Source organism: Apodemus sylvaticus, chromosome 2 (genome assembly GCF_947179515.1).
Source record: "Apodemus sylvaticus chromosome 2, mApoSyl1.1, whole genome shotgun sequence".
NCBI classification, from domain to species: Eukaryota; Metazoa; Chordata; class Mammalia; order Rodentia; family Muridae; genus Apodemus; species Apodemus sylvaticus.
The window spans coordinates 97,922,425-97,939,462 of NC_067473.1; the positions used below are offsets into that span (position 1 = coordinate 97,922,425).

Here is a 17,038-nt window from a genome sequence, read left to right on the forward strand (position 1 = left end):
GACTGAACCCAGATAAGTAGTGCTCTGCTGTATAGTATATGTGTTGGGCACCTCATATCAGCTGGTATATGATGCCTGGTTTGTGGTTCAGTGTCTGAGACATCTCAGAGGTCCAGGTTATAAGAGACTGCTGGCCCTCCTACAGAGTCACTCTCCTCTTCAGCTTCTTCTATCTTTTCCCTAATCAACCACAGAGGTTGTTGCATCTGACTCTTTCAGCGTTTTGTTCGGTCTTTTGGAGAGTTGTCAGGATAGGACCCTTCTTGTGACCATAGCCTAGCCTCAGTAAAAGAGTCTGGAAACAATAAATTCTAGGTGACAGGAAAATCAAAGTTAGAGACTGGGTGAGTACAATGCCCTAACAGAACCTGGAATAACAAACAGACAGGCCATTGTTATATGACCACAAAAACCTTCCCAAGAGAGGAACTTTAGATTTGTAAATTTTAAAAATAATAGTGGACATTATTTGGAGAAAGCAGAAAACCAAGGGGAATGAGGAAACTTAAAACCAATTAGAAATGCCATAATTATAATGATCAAGATCCCATGGCCATGGAAAATCATGTTGGCCACAGAGGTTGTGCCCAACAATTCTCTGCATCCCTACCTGGAAACCAGAACAATAGCACCCATATCAGGAATGTGTCTGTCTCCATCTTTGAGAGCTGGAAGAGAGGAAGCTTCTTAGGCTACTGGCAGCTGCCCTTAAAAGAGCCTGGGCTGTTATAAATTAACTCCATATATAAACCACCTCAGCAGAGTGTGTACTACTGCTCAATGGGCTCTTGCTCCTGTTTTGCCCACAGGGTGTTAGTGTCAGCAGAAAATTTACTAAAGCATCATCTGTATCTTAAAGGAGCCTTAAAGCCTATTCTATTGAATACTTACTCTCTAATATCTCTAATATTTTAGAGGTGTGATGAGTGAGCAATATAAAAATAAAAATTCTTTACTTCAAAAGACCTCAAAATTGTCGAAACTCAACGATGTTTTCTAAGAATAAGAATAAACATTTGATGAAGAATAGTAATATAATTAATACCTACAATACTTATTTTGTCCGAATTCTGTGCTTTACTATGTGATGTGCCCATATGTGTGCATATTCATGTGTGAGGGTAACATTCATTGCTGTAGTAAAGGAGTAGAGATCAGAGAACTACCTTGGTTATAATTGTTGCCTTCCACCTTTACCACTATAAAGTTTTGTTGTTTCAGCTCCTCCTTCAGGACCCAGTAGTCAGATTCCCTTCTCAGGAGCTATGAAAATGGCAGCACAAAGACATCTCCTCAGCCTGCAGCCTGTCCATAATGCTTGCACAACCTGCCTCAGAAAGAGCTACCCCTTAAGAACTGTCCATGGTTGTACTCCTTTCCTACCTCAGCCTACAGATGTCATGGGGAACTGTCTACAATAGCAAAACCTCTTTCCTTCCTCAGCCTACAGCCTAGGTAAAACACCACTGCAGGAGCTGTCCACAGTGGCAATACATTCTCTCCTGCCTTTTTCCTGTCAGCAGCCCCACGGAGATAATACTTCATCAAAAACCAGCAGCAGCCTAATACATGTGTCAGATTCAGGAAAAGGGTCAAGGGTTGGGTAGTGAAAAAGAGCCACCAATCCCTGAGCAGAAAAGTCCACAAACCCCTGAATAGGAAAGGCTACCAATCCTTGAGTTCCACCAGCTCATTACTTAAAATCCCAACAATTCCCAATCTGGAAATCTCTGCCATGCTAAATTCTACCTCCTGAGAAATCCTATATATGATCTGCGACTTATCCAATTCCCTGCTGTCCACTCCTAGGAACAGAGGGCATCCAGCACTAGTTTCATCCCTTCACACCCCGAACCCTCAAATAACTCTTTTTCAGGAGATTTTCTGCTGATGTGACTCTTCAGAAAAAGTCAAGAAGAAATGAAGCAATGAAGAGAAAAAGAAAGAAGGAGCATGGCTCGGGCTCCAGAGCTCTTCAGCTCAGCTGGAAAAACCCACCCTGGGAGCTGCAATACCTCTGTTGAAGAGGCTTCCTCTTAGAGCTATTTGGTTCCTGAACTCCCACATCTCAGAGCTGTAAGGTTACTGAGTTCGCATGTCTCATGATACCCTTCCACTAGAATACATTCTTCCCTCAGAGATGTATAGTCCCTGGTCTTCCAAGTCACAGGACACCCTTCCATCTGAGTAGAAACACTTATACCAAGAAAAGCAGCACCCATAGCAGGAGAGCAGATGATCCTATCCCTGAAAACTGGGCCAGAAGGTCCTTTTCAGGTCACATAGAAGTGGCTTTGAAGAAGCTTTGGACATTCTGGTTCTTTGCCTAATGATTCAATATACAAAGCAGCTCAATAAAGCTCTTCCTCAGAGGAAAATTTGCTCTTGTCTCAGTGGCAGTTGGGTTTGGCAAAACCATTCACGGAGCAGTTCAAGCACATCACAAGGGATTGTATGTCTGCTCCATTCAATATTCATCTTATTTATTTATAAAACTTTTATATTATTTATTTGAATTGTATTTTCCTTCCCCCAACTCTGATTCTACACACCTCCCAACCAATTATATTGTTTTGCATTATTTAATTTTATTTTATATCCTGATCACAGACCCCATACTTTCTCTCTGACCAGTCCCTCACTTAAGCCAACCCACACTGGGACACTACCAAGAAAATAGACATAAATTCATCAAATTACCCTATTGAAAATTGGATACAGATCTAAACAGAGAATTCTCAACAAATGAATCTCAAATGGCAGAGAAACACTTAAAGAAATATTCATCATCTATATTCATCAGGAAAATTAAAAGCAAATCAACTCTGAGATTTTATCTAACACCTACCAGGATGGCTAAGATAAAAAACGTAAGCAACAACAAACAGCACACGCTACTAAGGATATGAAGAAGGGGAAACTCTCCTCTATTGCTAGCGGGAATGCAAACTTGCAAAACCACTTTGAAAATCAATTTGGTAGTTTCTTAGAAAATGGAGAACTGTTCTACCCCAGGACACAGCTATATCACTCCTGGGCATAATATACCCCAAAGATTCTCCACCATACCATAAGGACACATACTCAACTATGTTCATAGTATCTTTAATAGCCAGAAACTGGAAACAACCTAGATGTCCCTCAGCTGAAGAATGGATAAACAAAATGTGGAGAGAAAATATTCAGCTATTAAAAACAGAGATATCATGAAATTTAAAGAAGAATGTATGGAAATAGAGAATATCTTTCTGAGTAAGGTGACCCAGACCCAGAAATATATGCATGGTCTGTCCCAAGTTTATATTCTTTAACTCTCTCTCTCTCTCTCTCTCTCTCTCTCTCTCTCTCTCTCTCTCTCTCTCTCTCTCCTCTCTCCTCTCTTTCTCTCTCTCTCTCTCTCTCTCTCTCTCTCATAAATACATAAAAATAAAAAATTAAATACAGTAATACAAAAAATGCTCTATAGATGTTCTAAAGTAAAGAACATAATAATTTTATGAACACCTTGAATTCTCAGCAATATCACCGTTTTCAAGCAACAGTGCATTTCATATTGTGATTCTTAGCAAAAAGAGAAATTACTGTATGTTATACAATAATGAAAGCATAAGGCTTCCTCTTGGTTATATCATTCGATAGCATTCAAACCAAATCTATAAATGTCCTCAGGAGCTCAGATAATGGGAGACATGCATGGAACAGAGATCAATGTGAATAAGCAGTCACTCCTTTACTGTAGTCCAAGATCCAATACTGAGCCAGCAAGATATTCTGAAAACAGAAGAGTTGACCTGACCCTCTGGGCGAGCTAGGTCGGCCACTGTAGGGGAAGCCAGGATGAGGGCAAGGGCGGGGTGGGGGAGGATACAGGAGGAGAGAGAAGGGCAGCTGAGGCCGCGGGAGCACTGGGTGCCAGGCTAGGGGAGCCGCAGGCTCTCGGGAAGATGCAGATGATGAACAAGCTCTACATCCATCGGGAACCTGAGCCCCACCACCACCACCCCCTGCTCCCGCTATCACCGATGATGACAAAGACCTCAAGCAGCTCTTGAAGATTTCCTACATCCCTGATGAAGAGGTGAGCTCCTCCTCATTGCCTCATCACACCTGGGAACAAGGCCACGGCCCCAGGAGCTCTTCTCAGGCCAGACAGATTGTTTTGACGCTATGAATCCTGGTCCCCACACAGTTTATTGGTGCCATCATCAGAATGGAAGGCTTGACCATAAAGAACATCACTAAACAGACCCAGTCCTGAGTAGATATCCACAGGAAGGAGAACTCTGGGGCTGCAGAGAAGCCTGTCACAATCCACCCCACACCAGAAGTGAACTCTGAAGCATGCTGCATGATTCTTAAGATTATGCAGAAAGAGGCGGATGCGACCAAATTCTCATTTCTCAGACTTCTGAGGAAGTCCCTCTGAAAATAATGGCCCACAATGGCTTTGTTGAAAGACTCATTGGCAAAGAAGGCAGAAATCTGAAGAAAATACAACATGAGAGAGGAACCAAGATACCCATCTCAACCTTGCAGAATTTGATCATCTATAACCCCGAGAGACCCATTACAGTGAAAGGTACCATTGAGGCCTGTGCCAGTGCTGAAATAGAGATTATGAAGAAGCTTCTAGAGGCCTTTGAAAATGACATGCTGGCCATTAACCAACAAGCCAATCTAATCCCAGGGCTGAACCTCAGTGCACTTGGCATCTTTTCGACAGCACTGTCTGCTTCCTCCACCAGCAGAGGCCCACGGAGTTCCCCCAAGTCCCCCCTACAACCCCTTTGCTACCCACTCTGGATACTTCTTCAATCTGTACCTTCGTTACCATTTCAGCCCATTCCAGTATCATCACTCCTACCCAGAGCAGGAGACTCTGAGTCTCTTCATCCCGACCCAGGCTGTGGGTGCTATCATCAGGAAAAGGGGGGCACACATCAAACAGCTGGCTCGATTTGCTGGTGCCTCCATCAAGATCACTCCAGCAGAAGGCCCGGATCTTTGGGAAACTGAAAAAAGAAAACCTCTTTCATCCCAAAGAAGAGGGGAAACTGGATGCTCACATCCTCCCTCATCAAGAGCTGGCTGGGTGATTGGCAAAGGTGGCAAAACCGTGAATGAGCTGCAGAATATGACAAGCACAGGAGTTATCTTTCCTTGTGACCAAATGGCAGATGAGAATGAGGAAGTGATCATCAGAATTATTGGGCATTTTTTTGCTAGCCAGGCACTACTAGACTGCGAGGGCACTACCTCCTGCCCAGATCTTCCCACTAGTTCAGATTTTATATATGTGTCACAGTGGCCACATGCTCAAGCTCCTCCCCATGGCCACACACACACACACACACACACACACACACACACACACTGTAGAACTTCTCCCTCATCCCCTGACCTCAGGAACAGGAAATTGTTGGTGCAAAGCCCTGGGCATGCTTAGGTTGGGACTCTAGCATCCCTAGCCCTCCCAGGATTCCACTGAGAACCAAGTGTCTGTCAGGCAAGACCCCAGCAAAGCATCCAGATATCAGGTTTCATTGTGGAAGGCTAATGCTCAGGAAGACCTCTAGTTTTCTGTTGCCCTCTTCCCTGCCTCGCCAGAACACAGACATCACTGTGTGTTTTTGCCAGAGAGGCTGGCATGTTGTGATGGGTTTGCTGAGTGGGTTTTGGAAGAGAGCAACTGTGACCCTCAAAGATCTCTTCTTCAGTTTATAGGCAACTTGCCCAGCTACATTCTGACCTAACACCTGCAATTGCTGCCTGGGTCAGTCTCAGGGTTAAGCCTGTGGGGAGCCTGGGCTCACAGCAGAGCTCCAAATATTCAGGCTATGCCTGCACTCTAGACTCTCCCTCCTTGCCTGGTGTTTCTCTTGCTATGGAAAGGCAAGTTGGGATATAACAAAGCTGAGTTGTGGGGGACAGGGCTTTTGCCCTCTACCCAGAAGGCTTGGGGTGAGGTAGAGATGAATTCTGCCCTTGATTGCCAGACCTGGGGGTGGTGAAATTGTCCTGAGCATCTAACTGTTCCTTTCTCAAGCCCCAGACCCTCTGTTTCCTAAGGGGCCTCAGAACTTGGATTGTTTCTTCGCTGTGCCCTCCCTCCCCTCCCTTCTTTCCACTGCAGACTGCACAATGCAAGATCAGGGAAATTGTCCAGCTGGTGAAGCAACAGGAGCAAAAATATCCTCAGGGAGTGGCCCCACCATGCAGCAAGTAAGGCTCCCACAAGCACCAACAAACAACAGAGGAATTAACCCTCCCAACACCTGATAAGACCACACAACCAGCAGACCTGAAGCAAACTGAACCAAGCAGGGAGTGAACAGTCTGCAGAGCAGTCAGAGCCTGCAGACCCTACACATCCTGGGATGAGGAGGGCACAGGGAAGGCCAGGTTCTCCAGAAAGACTGCTTGGCCTGCCCCGAGCTTCCCCTGGCTTCTGCAGGCATAACAGCCATCCACTGCCAATCCAACTCAATCATTTCTCCGCAGTTCCCTTTCAGTTGAACTAACATAGGTGAACATGCTCAAAGCAAAGCAAAATCCCTAGCCATTTCTTTGTTGTGGAAAGTTGTCTCTGCACATTTATGTACATGTCGGAAGGGGAAGGAGGTTAGGAAATGTGGCCTATGGGTTACCCAGGGTACCTGCAGCGTTAATATATTTTAGAAATGATATATCAAATAACTAACTCCAATTTCTACTCAGTGATTAATTTTGTTTTCTTTTTTAAGAGAAAGCAGGCTTTTCTAGACTTCAAAGAATAAAAGTCTTGGGTGAGGTCCATTGGTATAGAAAGGCACTTGGAGCCACAAAAAGTTTCACTTGGAGGGAAATCTTGTCAATGAGCCTTAATGGCAATTGAAGGTCACCTGTGTCTGTCAACAGAAGGGATACCATCCCTCAGGAGGGGCCCTAGGCCCTATCACCTGTTTATCCCATATACCCACCCATTTCTCAACTTCACAGGTTTTAAGCAGTTTTTTGCATACTGCTACCTACATATTTCTCTGTCTCTTTCTTTCCTTCCTCACTTTTCTTCATCCCCTTTACCCAAAATTCTTTTGAGTCCCTTCATCCATTTTCTGACCCCCATATCTATGTACCCGTTGCCCTACCTCAGGCAAAGCAGTGCTCTGAATAATCCATACATCAAATGAGGTACAAGAAGAAAGGAGGAGTGGCCCCTTGTTCTGGAAAGACTCAGTGAAGAAGTATAGGGCAAAACCAGAACGGGGAAGTGGGAAGGGGTGGGTGGGAGGACAGGGGGAGAGAAGGGGGCTTATGGGACTTTCGGGGAGTGGGGGGCTAGAAAAGGGGAAATCATTTGAAATGTAAATAAAAATATATCGAATAAAAAATAAAAAATTGACCCAGAAAAGGGGAAATCATTTGAAATGTAAATTAAAAAAATATATCAATAAAGAAAAAATGTAAAAAAAAAATCAAAAAAAAGAATATGGATACCTATTGATTTAATGTAATTCAGAATGAATACACCCCCTGCTATGTAAAGAAGGGGATAATAGGAAATGTTTTGGAAATAACGAATGATCTTGGAAGACCACAGTAGACTTCAAGAACACTTGATGGTCTGGAACAGAGTCCATTGGGCCATAAGAATAGACAATAGATTATATAAATAATTGATATTTATGGAATCAAAATAAAGGATGATGGTGTGACTTCTACATAAATGATAATTAACTGAGATAAATTTAGAGGGAAAAACAGGTATATATGGCACAGTGGCTCAAGGCTAATACAACTGCAGAGTTCCTATGGTAGACACCATGTAATGCTTAAACAATAATTATACATGACCATACACAAAAGGTGAGGTCAGCATAGCTAAAGAAAAGTATGTCCCATTGTTGTAACTTTTCACCATAACTCAAGAATAATCCTTCCCTCCATTAAAATTTGTCCATAGAATAGCCACTCCAAACTTCCATGATGCAACTCTCCTGAGACGTTTTTCCCCACTTTGTTGAATACAAATGTTCTTTTCTTTGTTTTCTTTTCTAACCCACTTTTAAGTCTAAGTAAGTGTGAACTGTTTTCTTAATAAACCTTACATGTTATTAGTTATTTAACAAACTAATAAACTCTAACTTTGCTTGATTATTCTTCCTAAAACCCTTAAAAACATTTTTAATTAGAGTGTCTGTGTGTGTGAATAAATTAATAAAGAAAATAAAGAATTTTAAAAAAATAACCCAGGATGTCCACGGACTAGTAATCCTCCTCCCTCAGCATCCTTGTGCGGGTATTGTAGGGCTGTGATACCACAGAAACTTTATTCATTGCTTTCAAAATAAATTTCAAAATATACTGTACTTTTTCTGTTTTAAAGGAGAAGTAGAATTATTAGGAAGTGGGCATACATAAAATGAAAATAAAACTGTAAAGACTTGAAGTAATTCTGAAAACCTGTTTTATAAAATAACTATTGAGCACTTAGATGCAGATTACTATTTGAGTAAAATTATCTCGGCCCATTTACATAAACATAACAGAAAGGGATAAAGAGTGTAATTGATTGGCATGATGTGTACTGGGGTTATAAAAGGCATTTCCCTTTTAATTAACCATTTTCTGCTTTATTATTGTGTGTCACACATGTTCATGAGAAGATAAAAGATCATCAAAATGAGTAGTAGAATTGTTTTTATGTAGCTCCAAATAAATTTTTCCCTATTTGCCCCATCAAAAAAAAAAAAAAGAAAGAAAGAAAGAAAGAAAGAAAGAAAGAAAGAAAGAAAGAAAGAAAGAAAGAAAGAAAGAAAGAAAGAAAGAAAGAATGTGGATTTGGGGACTTTGGATTTGGAAAGCCATAAAATGCTTTAAGTGGGGCTTAATGGGCCAGCCTAGTAGGGAGATGGAAAACAGTGATGCTAAGGGTCATTTGAAATGTTTAGGCCTGCTGGCCCAAGAGTGTTCAGTGGAGAAGTACTTTAATATGTAGCCAAAAAAAACTGGTTTTGTGATGTTTTGGTGAAGAACATGGCTGCTTTTTACCATTGCCTGAGAGACTGCCTAGGGCTAAGTTAAAGAGATTTATATTAATTGCCTCTGCAAAGGAAGTCTCAAAAAAGCCTAATAAAGACTTTGTTCCCTGGTTAAGTCTGATGAAGAGAATTTTGAACAAACATAGCAAGATGAGAAAGGAAAATTACAAAATATATCGTTTGAGTATTAAAGGTACTCCAGGAAGAGAAATGGGGTTGAATGCAAGGATATTAAATTGGATTAAGGGAGTGGTGATCTTGGGGCAAGATTCCACCCAGTTAATTAAGTCCAGGCCTGGTAGAACAAGCCTTTAATCCCAGGAGGCAAAGATAAGCAATTCTGTGAGATCAAGGCCAGCCTAGGACAGAGAAAATTCTAGCTGAAGAAAAACTTAAATCTAGGCATGGTGGACCATACCTTTAATCCCAGTGCTTAGGAGGCAGGCATGCAAATCTCTTGAGTTCAAAATCAGTCTATGGAGCAAGATTCAGGAGAGCCAACTTAGGCAGTGAAGGAGCTGGTTAAAAGGAAGCTAGTAATAATGTAATATAATAGGTGTCTAATGTTCCAGTTCCTGCCAGCAGCAGAACTCGGCAGCTTCAGCCCTGTGTCTCTGGCTTTATATTCAAGAGGAGAAGGAGACTACTGGTACAATTGAGGCTGGTTATCTGGAGCTAAGAAATTAGTGGTTATTAAGAAAAGACCAGCATCACTGAGGTGAAATCTTCTGGGAAGTGTTTTCTGAGAGCACAAAAAAAAGCTGTGTTCCAGAGATAGCCAAGGTGTTTCAGAGATAGCCTCATGCTGTAGATGTACTTCATAACATGTAAGAATCATCCAGGTTGTACTGATTTTGAAGGCATGGATGCATCATGAAGAACAGCTGAGGTTTGGCACTGTGAGAGGCCATGGAAGGCCATTGGTGAAAGTGCATCCTCAGTTGTAATTGACAGCCCAGGACTGAAAGGGTCATGCAAAGGAATTGAGGCTTGGAACTGTGAAGAGAGCCTATGAGAGGTGTTGGTGAAGCATCATTGTAGTGGAAGACCCTAGGATATTGGAGATGTCAATACCATGGGATGACCACCAAGAACAGCAGTGGCAAAAGAGTGAATCACCCTGAACTTAGAGTGTTACAGAGGGCAGAGCAGGAGAAGTGATACCAGCTCTTTGGAGATGCACAGAAGATCATGTGTGGATCTCAGATATTGGAACAAGAAGCTATGAAGCTGTAATTCACTTGGGGTATCCAAGATGATAAAGATGCCAGAGCCACAGGATGCCTGCCAAGGAAAGCTTCTAACAGGGAGTAGAGCAAGACCAGGAGAAAAAACATTTTTGCAGTCAGCAAAGATGAAAAAGGAGTTGGATATCTGAAGACTGCTTTGCCATTAGACATGGAGATGAAGAGTTTGGCCTTGCCCAGCTCATTTCCTGTCTTGCTTATGGGATTACAGTTAAGTGATTGAATAAATCTCAGAAGAGACCTTGAACTTTGGACTTTTAACACTGTTACTTTTCAAGTTGGACTAAATGTATTTTGCATTATGCTATGTTTATGTACGGCCCCATAGACTAATGTTTGAACAAGCCTATGGGGGCCAGGGAGTAGAATGTGATGGTTCCTATATGATTGGCCCAGGGAATGACCCAATTAGGAGGTGTGGCCTTCTTGGAGTAGGTGTGTCACTGTGGGTGTGGGCTTAAGGCCCTCACCCTAGTTGCCTGGAAGTCTGTCTTCCACCAGCAGCCTTCAGATGAAGATATAGAACTCCCAGCTCCTCCTGCACCATATCTGCCTGGATGCTGCCATGTTTCTGTCTTGAAGGCAATGGACTGAACCTCTGAGCCTGTAAGGCAGCCCCAATTAAATATTGTCTTTTATAAAACTTGCATTGGTCATGGTGTCTGTTCACAGCAGTAAAACCCTAACTAAGACAAGGAGTATTTAATAACTCAGTCTCCACAGTTAGAAAACAGATAGAACCCAAAGAAGTGCTCAAACATATAACAAGGACACATGTTCCAATATGTTCATAGCAACCTTATTTATAATAGCCAGAAGCTGGAAAGAACCCAGATGTCTTTCAGCTGAGAAATACATACAGAAAATTTGGTATATTTACACAATGGAGTACTATTCAGATATTAAAAACATGACTTCATGAAATTCTTAGACAAGTTGATGGAATTAGAAAAATATCATCCTGAGTGAGGTAACGCAATCACAAAAGAACACACATCGGATGCTCAGAATACCCAAGATATAATTTACAGACCACATGAAGCTCAAGAAGGAAAACCAAGGTGTGGATATGTCGGTCCTTCTTAGAAGGACAAAAATACCCATGTGAGGAGATACATAGACAAACATGGAGCAGACACTGAAGGAATGGAAATCCAGAGAGTGCCCTACATGGGGATCCATCCCATACATAGTTACCAACCCAAGAAACTATTGTTCATGCCAAGAAGTACATGCTGACAGGAGACTGATATAGCTATCTCCTGAAGTTCTCTGTCAGAGTCTGATTAAGACAAAGGGTGATGCTCACAGCCAACCAATGCACTGAGCACTGGTCGATGAGTTAGAGAATGGAGCTGAAGGGATTTGTATCCCCATAGGATGAACAGTGATATCAACAAACCAGACCCCCAGAGCTCCCAAGGACCAAACCATCAACCAAAGAGTACACATGAAGTGACCCATGGCTCCCACCCATATATGTAGCAGATGACTGCTTTCTTAGAAATCAATGAGAGGAGAGGTGCTTAGAACTTTGAATCCTGGATGCCCCTGTGAAGGGTAATGCCAGGATGGTGAAGCATGAGTGGAGTGGTGGATGTGTGGGTGGGTGTGAGGAAGAACCTCATAGAGGCAGGGGAAGTGAAGATGGGAAAGGAGGTTTTCAGAGTGAAAATAAGAAAAGAGGATTTGAAATTTAAATAAAGAAAATATTTAATAATTTAAGAAAAGGTCAGAAGGGGAAAATAAAAAAAATGATGAGTTCATATATAAAAAAGATACCCACTCTACTCTATACATGTTCATTTTTCCCCAAAATTTCCATTGGAAATCCCAGACTCTTAGAGGGAATCAAGAGTTGGATTCTCTAGGTTGAGGTAAGATAAATGGCTCCTACCAGAAAACTGGTAACCATGCCAGGAATGGCACAGGAGATGTAATATGCCAGTGTGCATAACAGGTAAAAACACTGATACTCTATATTCTGATTCATTATACTTACAAGGCTTTCTTTGCTTTATAGTTATGATACTGGATTTTTCAATACTATTGGTATTTTAAAGTTAGTCTTCTCTAGTGTTTCTATGCTCTTATTGAATTTCTTTCTCAAGTCCTAAATTGTCATTGTCTACTACATCAGCCTTATATTTGTATTTTTTTCCTTTTTTTATTCGATATATTTTTATTTACATTTAAAATGATTTCCCCTTTTCTAGCCCCCCACTCCCCAATATTTGTATTTTCTTGAGCATCACTTGATTGTTTATTCTCCTTTATCTTTCTCCTAAAATTCATAGAGCTGTTTCTTGATGTCTTCTTTAAATTTCTTGAATTCTCTGATGAAGTTAATGGTTATTCTTTTAAAATCTCCATCCCAGCATGCTCGGGTGAGTCAGGCCCTGCAGAGCAGAGGATTCAGCCCTGAGACCTCTGGCAGGAGCCGTCAGGCCTCTGCTTCTGGATCAGGAGCAGCCTGGGCCACAAGCAGCCTGGGCCATAACACCCTGTCTCAAGGAAGTGCAAGAGGCCAGCAGTATACCCGGAGACTGGCTGTGATCAAGCAGCATGGTCAGGTGAGTCAAGCCATGAAGAGCAGAGGATCTAGCCCTAAGGCCTCTGGCAGGAGCCTTCAGGCCTCTGCTTCAGGATCAGGAACAGCCTGGCCCACTGCACCCAGTCTCCAGGAAGTATAGGAGGTCAGCTGGGATCCTGGAGACCAGCTGTGAGAGGAAGCTTGCACTGGTGAGTCCAGCATTGACAAGACCGTCTAACACCAGTGAGAACTAGATGGCAAAAGGCAAATGCAGGAACCTTACTAACAGAAATCCAGGCAATATGGCAGCATCTGAACCCAATTCTCCATTAGCAGCATGTCATGGATACACCAACACTCCAGAAAAAAAAAGATATGGATTTAAAATCACTGGCCATGAAGCTGTTACAGGATCACGTGAAGGACATAAATAAATCTCTTAAAGAAATTGAGGAGAAAATGGATCAAAAGTTAGAAGCCCTTAAAAGGGAAACACAAAAATCATTGAAAAAATTCAGGAGAATTCAGAAGCCAATAAGAAGGAAATGCAAAAATCACTTAAAGAAATACAGGAGAACTTTGGTCAACAGGCTGAGGTCATGAAAGAACACAAAAATCTCTCAAACAATTACAGGAAAACACAAACAAGCAAGTGAAGGAGCTAAGCAAAACCATCCAGGATCTAAAATCAGAAGTAGAAACAACTAAGAAATCTCAAAGGGAGACAACTTTGGAGATAGAAAAACTTGGGAAGAAATCAGGGGCCATAGATTCAACTATCAACAACATAATACAAGAGATAGAAGAAGGAATCTCAGATGCTGAAGATACCATAGAAACCATGGAATGAACAGTTAAAGAAAATGCAAAATGCAAATAGCTTGTAACCCAAAACATCCAGGAAATCAGGGACACAATGAGAAGACCAAACCTAAGAATTATAGGCATAGATGAGAGTGACGATTTACAACTTAAAGGGCCAACAAATATCTTCAATATAATTATGGAAGAAAACTTCCCTAAACTAAAGAGAACTATGCCCATGAATATACAAGAAAACTAGAGAACTCCAAACAGACTAGACCAGAACAGAAATACCTCCTGTCACATCATAATCAAAACCCCAAATATACTAAAGAAAGAAAGAATATTAAAGGCAGTAAGAGAAAAAGGCCAAATAACATATAAAGGAAGACCTATCAGAATCACACCAGACTTCTCACCAGAGACTATGAAAGCTAGAAGATCCTGGGCAAGTCTCATGCAGACTCTAAGAGAACAAAAATGCCAGCCAAACTACTATACCCAGCAAAACTCTCAATCACCATAGATGGAGAAACCAAGATATTGCATGACAAAACCAAGTTCACCAAATATCTTACCACAAACCCAGCCCTACAAAGGATAATAGGAGGAAAACACCAACACAAGGAAGGTAACTTCACCCTGGAAAAAGCAAGATAGTGTGCTTCTTTCATCAAACCCAAAAGAAAATAACCAATCAAATATAAAAGATAACATAAAAAATGACAGGAAGCAGTAATCACTATTTTTTAATATCTCTTAACACCAATGGACTCAATTCCCCAATAAAAAGACATAGACTAACGACTGGATACATAAACAGGATCCTACAATTTGCTGCATACAGTAAACGTACCTTAGTCTCAAAGACAAACACTACCTAAGAGTAAAATTCTGGAATACAATATTACAGGCAAATGGTCTCAGGATACAAGTCTTGGAAAGAACAGGAATTCAAGGCCCATAACTAAACATAGTAAAAGCAATATACAGCAAACCAGTAGCCAACATCAAACTAAATGGAGAGAAACTTGAAGCAATCCCACTAAAATCAGGGACTAGACAGGACTGCCCCCTTTCTCCTTATCTCTTTAATATTGTACTGGAGGTACTAGCTCAGGCAATTTGACAACATAAGGAGGTCAAAGGGATACAAATAGGAAAGGAAGAAGTCAAATTTTCATTATTTGCAGATATATGATAGTCTACCTAAGTGACCCAAAAAATTCCACTAGAGAAGTCCTACAGCTAATAAACAACTTCAGCAAAGTGGCAGATTATAAAATCAACTCAAACAAATCAGTAGCCTTCCTATACTCAAAGGATAAGCAGACTGAGAAAGAAATTAGGGAAATGACCCCCTTCACAATAGCCACCAACAGTATAAAGTACCTTGGGTGACTGTTACCAAACATGTGAAAGATCTGTATGACAAGAACTTCAAGACTACGAAGAAGAAAATGGAAGAAGACCTCAAAAAATGGAAAACCTCCCATGCTCATGGATCGGCAGGATTAATATAGTTAAAATGGCCATTTTGCCAAAAGCAATATACAGATTCAATGCAATACCCATCAAAATCCCAACTCAATTTTTCAAAGAGTTAGAAAGAGCAATCCTCAAATTCATCTGGAATAAGAAAAACCCAGGATAGCTAAAATTATTTTCAACAATAAAAGAAAATTCTGGGGGTATCAGTATCCCTGACCTCAAGCAATACTATAGAGCAATAGTGTTAAAAACTGCATGGTATTGGTACAGTGACAGGCAGGCAGATCAATGTAACAGGGTTGAAGATCCAGAAATGAACCCACACACCTATGGCCACTTGATCCTCAACAAAGGGGCAGAAAACATCCAATGGAAAAAAGATAGCCTTTTCAACAAATGATGCTGGTTCAACTGGAGGTCAGCATGCAGAAGAATGGGAATTGACCCATCCTTGTCTCCTTGTACTAAGCTCAACTTCAAATGGATCAAGGACCTCCACATAAAGCTAGACACTCTGAAGCTAATAGAAAAGAAACTGGGGAAGACCTTTGAGGACATCGGTACAGAGGGAAAGTTCCTGAACAGAACACCAATAGTGTATGCTCTAAGATCAAGAATTGACAAATGGGACCTCATAAAATTACAAAGTTTCTGTAAGGCAAAGGACACCATCACAAGGGCAAATCGGCAACGAACAAATTGGGAAAAGATCTTCACCAATCCTACATCAGATAGAGGGCTAATATCCAATATATATAAAGGACTCAAGAAGTTAGAATCCAGAAAACCAAATAACCCTATTAAAAATTGGAGTGATGTCGGGAGCCGCCCGCTGCTCCTGCAAACTCCATTACAAGATGGCGTTCACATCCGGCTTGTGCTGAGCGGCAAACAAGTCAGTGCGCATGCCTGAAGTGATTTTCCATCCTTCGGTCTCTGCCTACCTCGTGGCGTAATATGGGCCGATGAGCTGCAACCAGTTAAGAAGTGCCATGTCCTAGGCGGGCCTACCAGCCTATATAAGGGATGGGTTTTCAGATAGTTGGAGTCTCCGATCTGTAAGCTTATGCTCTCCCTCTCAAGATGCATTAAAGCTTTCTGCAGAAGGATCCTGAGTGTGCCGCGTCGTTTTTGCTGGTGAGACGGTAGCGTGGGACAACTGGTGCCTAAACCCAGAACACGACGAGACCATCGTCAGCACTATCGGAGACCCCTTGAATTCAAGGAGGATTCAGAACTGCAGGTAAGGATGTTCAGAGAGGTATGTCTTTTCCGGACTTTTGCTTGAGCCTTTCTCAACCTTAGGAAGGTAGCATTGAGGCCTTGGTTATTGTTCTGGGAGCACTTATACTTTTTGTTGTGATAACATTTTGTGTCCATCAAGGTTGGTGTTAAGTGCAGTAAGACTGACGTAGATAAGTGGCAGCAACTGGGTCTGTGTCTCAGTCTCCTGTAGATAAAGGAGCCGCGTGCCGTTTTTACTTTTGCTTACCTCGTGCTGGTAAGGTGGATGTAGATAAGCCGCGGGCACCCCCTTTTTTTGTCATCATGGGCTCCTCTCAGTCAGTTGTTACCACTATGGAAGCCGTGTTGAAACAGCGAGATATAAAGATTGCCAATCGAACGCTCAGAAACTTTGTAAAGGAGGTGAATCGGGTGGCTCCTTGGTATGCCTGCGCCGGCTCACTAACTTTGGCCTCTTGGAACAAGCTGGGTAGGGACCTCGTTAGATGAATGGAGGGCGGGGACTTGAGGCAAGGGACAACGGCCATTTGGAAACTTGTCAAAAACTGTTTAGAGGATAAAACCTGCCAGACCGTTGTGGTGGAAGGCCGAAGTGTTCTTGAGGAAGTCCAGGATAGCATGTCAGAAACTGGACGCAGTGAGAGACTAGGCGCGTGAAGGAAGAAACGGGCCCAGAATAAGGAAAACAGCCCTCCCGG

At 42.0% G+C, this 17,038-nt stretch overlaps 1 pseudogene; it reads left to right on the forward strand.

The window, feature by feature from the left end:
• The first annotated feature begins 4,171 nt into the window (after nt 1-4,171).
• LOC127677999 (insulin-like growth factor 2 mRNA-binding protein 2) lies at nt 4,172-16,551 on the forward strand (annotated as a pseudogene).
• Nucleotides 16,552-17,038: the final 487 nt, after the last annotated feature.